The following is a 6,224-nucleotide window of genomic DNA, read 5'->3' on the forward strand; positions in this document are numbered from 1 at the left end:
GTTTCGTCCTATTGGTGGAGGGTAATGCTCGGTCCGCCCAGAGGCGTGTGCCCTAGAAGCGCTCGTCCTATTATTTTGCAGAAGTTGTGACTACGGAGTGAGATGAACATTGCGCTAGCCAAGAGAATTTTGAGAAGGAGCATGGCACAAATGTCTGTGCGCCAACATTAGTGAGGAGATGGGGATGCTAAGAGAGAACAGACCCCTGTATTTCTCATGTGGCCTGTGGGTTCCTGGGGTTTGTAGTGGTGGAGCGCTGCAGGAGACCACATTAGAAGGCAGGGTTTGGAAATAGAACAGAAAACATTATTGACTGGTGTTATCATACTCTGGTGCCCATCCATCTTTTTGGGATATGGCGTACTGCTGTAGTTACCAATCTGGGTAACTGCCGGGGTTGGAGGAAATCCAGAGTAGAATACCTAATGAGAACTGGGTTAGATAGAGGAGGAAAAAAGATAATTGATAATGAAAAGGGAAAAACATAGAAGATGAAGGCTAGTCTAACTCCCTCAATGATATTGTGGAAAATCTACAAGACCGTAAAGAAAGGGAAGCATCTTTTTGCTTAGAGAGTTATATTTTGCTCTCCGAAAAGAGAAAGCCAGAGATAGTAAAATAGGTACAGAATTTGAGGCACTGACGTTTTAAAAATCGCAGACGTATTAAAAGAGTGTATATAAGCTCTTGCTTCAAATGTGAGAAATATTTTGAAAAACTTAAGTGCTGCTTTACACCATGGAGCATATCATTTCAAGGAGTAATTCTGGTAAAGAAAGTTTTGGAAGAGGACTCCCATTTTCATGACTTGAGTACCATTTACAATTGTTGTGGGACCTAGGGAACATCTTGTATAATAGAATTGTCCAGTATGAGATTTACATTTCTATAAAAGGCATGACTTCAAAGAGTTTTGGTGTGAGTCACTGTTCCAGTGTGTGTGTGTGTGTGTGTGTGTGTGTGTTTTGCTAAATGTATGTATGGCTAAGTATATTTCTAACTTAGTATTTTCTAAGCTTGGATGAACAGAAGGTTCACCTGAGGTGTTTAATTAAAATTAGAGATTTCTGCATGGTTCCACCTGAGTTTTGTGGAATGATTCCAGGCAAGAAACTTGGGAGTCCTTGTTTTAAATAGGTGCCCCTGGTGATTCTTAGATTCAAGCAATTTGGTAGCATTGCAATTACTGAGATAGTTTTATGGTAAAATTTAGGACAACCGTAGTTATTTTTATTTTATTTTATTTTATGTGGTGCTGAGGATTGAACCCAGTGCTTCACACATGCTAGGCTAGTACTCTACCTCTGAGCCAAAACCCCAGCCCAGGGTTTAAGGAAAGCCAGAGTCAGCAACACATTTAAGGAAACTTCCCTTACAGCAATTCTCAATGTTCTCAGTCCAGTTCCCTTGTTTGGAAGGGTGTTTTGGGTTGTTGCAATGAACTGATGAGCACTCTTATTGGGAACTCTTCTCCAGAGATGGTAAGTGGACTGGAAGATCAGGGCAGATCCTACTTAATGAGCCTCTTAACTCCATCAAATGCAAATAATGTTCTCTCCCCTTGAAAAACACTGTTAATATCAAGCCATACTAGATCAAATGGACCTTGGATCTGAAGGCCTTCTTGCTTTGCCAGCTTTTGCATGGAAAAATCTGTATTTTAACCAGCTTACAACTGATCCCAATAAAAAAAAATTACTGAGCATTTGTCCTATCCTCATTGTATTAGATTTTTTTTTTTTTGGACTGGGATTGAACTCAGGGGCACTCAACTACTGAGCCACATCCTCAGCCCTTTTTTGTACTTTTATTTAGAGAAAGGGTCTCACTGAGTTGCTTAGTGCCGCTCTGTTGCTGAGGCTGGCTTTGAACTTGTGATCCTCCTGCGTTAGCCTCTCCAGCCACTGGGATTACAGGTGTGTGCCACTGCACCCAGCATCATTATATGTTTTCTATGGCTCTGTAATGTAGTTCTACAAACTTAGTGGCTTATAACACCATTCATTTATTAGTTTACCTTCTTTAGATCGGAAGTCTGGGTTCTAGTCAGAAGACTTGGTTGGTTCTCTGCTTAGGGTCTCATCTAGAATCAGGGTGTTGGACTCTTATCTGGAATCTCTGAAGAAAGAATTAGCTTACAACCTCATATATATTGGCAGAATTTGGTTCTTTGTAATCATGGAACTGGGGTTCTTGTTTCCTTGCTGATTATTTTCAGGGGGGGTGTTTCTCAGCTCCTAGAAGGTTCTCTCTGTCCTTGTATGCAGACTGCTACTACTGTATCTCAGAACCACCAATGGTGCATTGAAACCTTATGCTTTGAATCTCTGGCTTCCTTTTCTGTAACCAACTGGGGAGTAATCTTTTATTTATTTTATTTAGTTTGTTGTGGTGCTAGGGACTGAACCGGGGGCTTTGTACATGCTAGGCAAGTGCTTTACCATTGAGGTACATATCAACCCTGTATTCTGTATTTAAAGGGCTTTTGTGTTTAGGTCAGGCCTGCCCAGATAATCTTCCTGTGTTGAGATCAACCAAATTATGAGAGTAAAATCCATTATAATCATGTGAGATCTTTGGAATTATGCATGCAAATACATCAGGGGGTCAGGAAATCTTGGAGCTCCCCCCACCCTCGGTACTGTGGATTGAACTCAGGGGCACTGAGCCACATCCCCAGCCCTATTTTGTATTTAATTTAGAGATAAGGTCTCACTGAGTTGCTTAGTGCCTCACTGTTGCTGACTCTGGCTTTGAACTTGCTATCTTCCTGTCTCAGCCTCCCAAGCTGCTTGTATTACAGGTTTGCACCACTGTGCCTGGCTCTTGGAGGCCATCTCAACTTCTGCCTACCACTACTATTTTGCTGATTAACACATTTAAAGAAGTTTAAGTACCTTTTTTTTTTTTTTGCCCCACAACAAGCAGCTAAGGCATGGTTTAAACAGGTTGCTCTGGTGCCAGAGGCTGCTTTACTACTGTATCTATTGTCGAGTATAACCAAGAAACTGCAAATGACTCAAGGTATTTTATTACCATTTTTGGGAAAAGTGTAGAGTATATGATTTTGTTCTGCTTCAGAACCAGAACTCTGGGATATTGTTACCTAGGACATAGCATCCAGCGTTTAGCAAAATGAAGGTAAATATCACCAGATAGCACTCAAACTCCAACAGCATGCTGCTTGTTAAGCATGGCTAGGTAGAGCATGTGGATAATGTTATCTGGTTGGGGAAAAGAGAGTGATAATGACTAAGAGCTAACATTTGTGACAGGATGTATAGATTAAGTCTTATCTACATGGATCGAATTTGATTCTTGCAAAAACCTTTGAGATAGTTTTAGTAGGACTTTTTTTTTATTGTGGTAAAATGCACCCACAAATTTAAAATTTACCGTTTTAACCATTTTTAGGAATGAGGTACATTCACAAGGTTGTGCACCTGTCACCATCATCCATCTCTAAAACTTTAAAAAAATTGACCCAAAATGAAACTCTATACCCATTAAATACTAACTCTCCATTCCTTCCTCCTACCTCCTGGAAACCACCATTCTTCTGTTTCTGTGAATTTGATTACTCTAGGTACCTCATATAAGTGGAATCATACAATATTTGTCCTTTTATGGTTGACTTATTTCACTGAGCATGTCTTCAAAGTTTGTCTATGTTGTAGTATGTGTCCAAATTTATTTATTTTTAAAGACTGAATAATATTTCATTATATGTATGTACCATATATTTTATCCATTGTTTGTTCAACTTCTACTTATTGTGATTAAAGGTGCTATGAACATGGGTGTACTTTGAATTTCTACTTTGAATTCTTTTGTGTTTATATCCAGAAGTAGAACTGCTGGATCATATGGTAATTTTATGTTTTAATTTTTGAGGAACTGTCATACCATTTTCAAAAGTGACTGTACTATTTTTCACTGTTCAGTGCAAAAAGTTCCAATTGGTTGATGTCTCTGCCAATATTTGTTATTTATTTAAAAAAAATTTAATTTGTTTTAATTAGTTACATATGACAGCAGAATGCATTTCAACTCATTGTACACAAATGGAGCACAACTTCTCATTTCTCTGGCTGTATGTGTTGCAGTCACACTGTTTGTGTAATCATACATGTACATAGGATAATAATGTCCATCTCATTCCACCATCCTTCACACCTGTATACTTCCTCCCCTCCCCTTACTTCTCTCTGCCCAATCCAAAGATCCTCCCTTCTTCTTTTGCTCCCCCGCCCAATTATGGATCAGCAACCTCATAAAAGAGAAAACATTTTGCCTTTGGTTTTCTGGGATTGGCTTATTTCACTTAGCATGATATTCTCCAACTCAACCCATTTACCTGCAAATGCCATAATTTCACTCTTATTTAAGGCTGAGTAATATTCCATTGTGAATATATATATATATATATATATATATATATATATATATATATATGCCATATTTTCTTTATCCATTCATCTGTTAAAGGGCATCTAAGTTGGTTGGTTCCATAGTTTAACTATTGTGAATAGAGCTGCTATAAACATTGATGTGGCTGTGTCACTGTAGTATGCTGATTTCAAGTGCTTTGGGAATAAACCAAGGAGCGGGTCAAAACATTCCAAGTTTTCTAAAGAATCTCCATACTCTTTTCCAGAGTGCTTGCACCAATTTGCAGTCCCACCAGCAATGTACAACCTCACCAATGTTTATTGTTGCTTGTATTCTTGATAATTGCCATTCTGATTGGAGTGAGATGAAATCCTAGAGTAGTTTTGATTTGCATTTCTCTAATTGCTAGAGATGTTGAACATTTTTTCATATGTTTGTTGATCAATTGTATATCTTCTGTGAAGTGTCTGCTCAGTTCCTTAGCCCATTAATTGATTGGGCTTTATGTTTTTTTGGTGTTAAGTTTTTTGAACTCTTTATATATCCTGGAGATTAGTGCTCTATCTGATGTGCATGTGGTAAAAATTCTCTCCCATTTGGTAGGCTCGCTCTTCACATTATTATTTTCTTTTGCTGAGAAGAAGGTTTTAGTTTGAATCCATCCCATTTATTGATTCCTGATTTTATTTCTTGTGCTCTAGGAGTCTTGTTAAGGAAGTCGGGGCCTAATCTGACATAATGAAGTTTTGGGCCTACTTGGTCTTTTATTAGGTGCAGGATATCTGGTTTAATTCCTAGGTTGTTGATCCACTTTGAGTTGAGTTTTGTGCAGGGTGAGAGAGAGGGATTTAATTTCATTTTGCTACATATGGATTTCCAGTTTTCCCAGCACCATTGTTGGAAAGGCTATCTTTTCTCCAATGTATGTTTTTGGTGCCTTTGTTTATTTTAAGATAACTGTATATATGTGGGTTTGTCTTTCTATCTTCTATTCTGTACCATTGGTCTACATGTCTATTTTGGTGCCAATACCATGCTATTTTTGTTACTGTTGCTCTGTAGTATAGTTTAAGGGCTGGTATTGTTATGCCTCCTGTTTCACTCTTATTGCTAAGGATTGCTTTGGCTATTCTAGGTCTCTTAATTTTTTCCAAATGAATTTAATGATTGCTTTTTTTCTATTTCAATAAGGAATGCCATTGGGATTTTAATAGAAATTACATTAAATCTGTATAATATTTTGGTAGTATGGCCATTTTGATAATATTAATTCTGCCTGTCTGAGAACATGGGTGATCTTTCCATTTTCTAAGGTCTTCTTCAATGTCTTTCTTTAGTATTCTATAGTTTTCATTGTAGAGGTATTTCACCTCTTTTGTTAGATTGATTCCCAAACATTTTATTTTTGAGGCTATTGTGAGTGGGGGTAGTTTTTCTAATTTCTCTTTCACAGAATTCATCACTGATGTATAGAAATGAATTTGATTTATGGGTATTGATTTTATATCATCCTACTTTTCTGAATTTATTAGTTCTAGAAGTTTTCTGGTGAAATTTTTGGACCTCTAAATATAGAATCATGTCTTCAGTAAATAGTGATAGTTTGAGTTCTTCTTTTTATATTCATATCTGTTTAATTTCTTTCATCCATCTAATTGCTTTGGCTAGAGTTTCCAGAACTTTGTTAAATAGAAGTGGTGAAAGAGAGCATATCTGTCTTGTTCCAGTTTTTAGAGGGAATGCTTTCATTTTTTCTTCATTTAGAATGATGTTGGCCTTGAACTTAGTGTAGATAGCTTTTACAATGTTGAGGTATGTTCCTAATATCCCTA

The sequence above is a fragment of the Marmota flaviventris genome, chromosome X, assembly GCF_047511675.1.
Source record: "Marmota flaviventris isolate mMarFla1 chromosome X, mMarFla1.hap1, whole genome shotgun sequence".
In the NCBI taxonomy this organism is placed as follows: domain Eukaryota; kingdom Metazoa; phylum Chordata; class Mammalia; order Rodentia; family Sciuridae; genus Marmota; species Marmota flaviventris.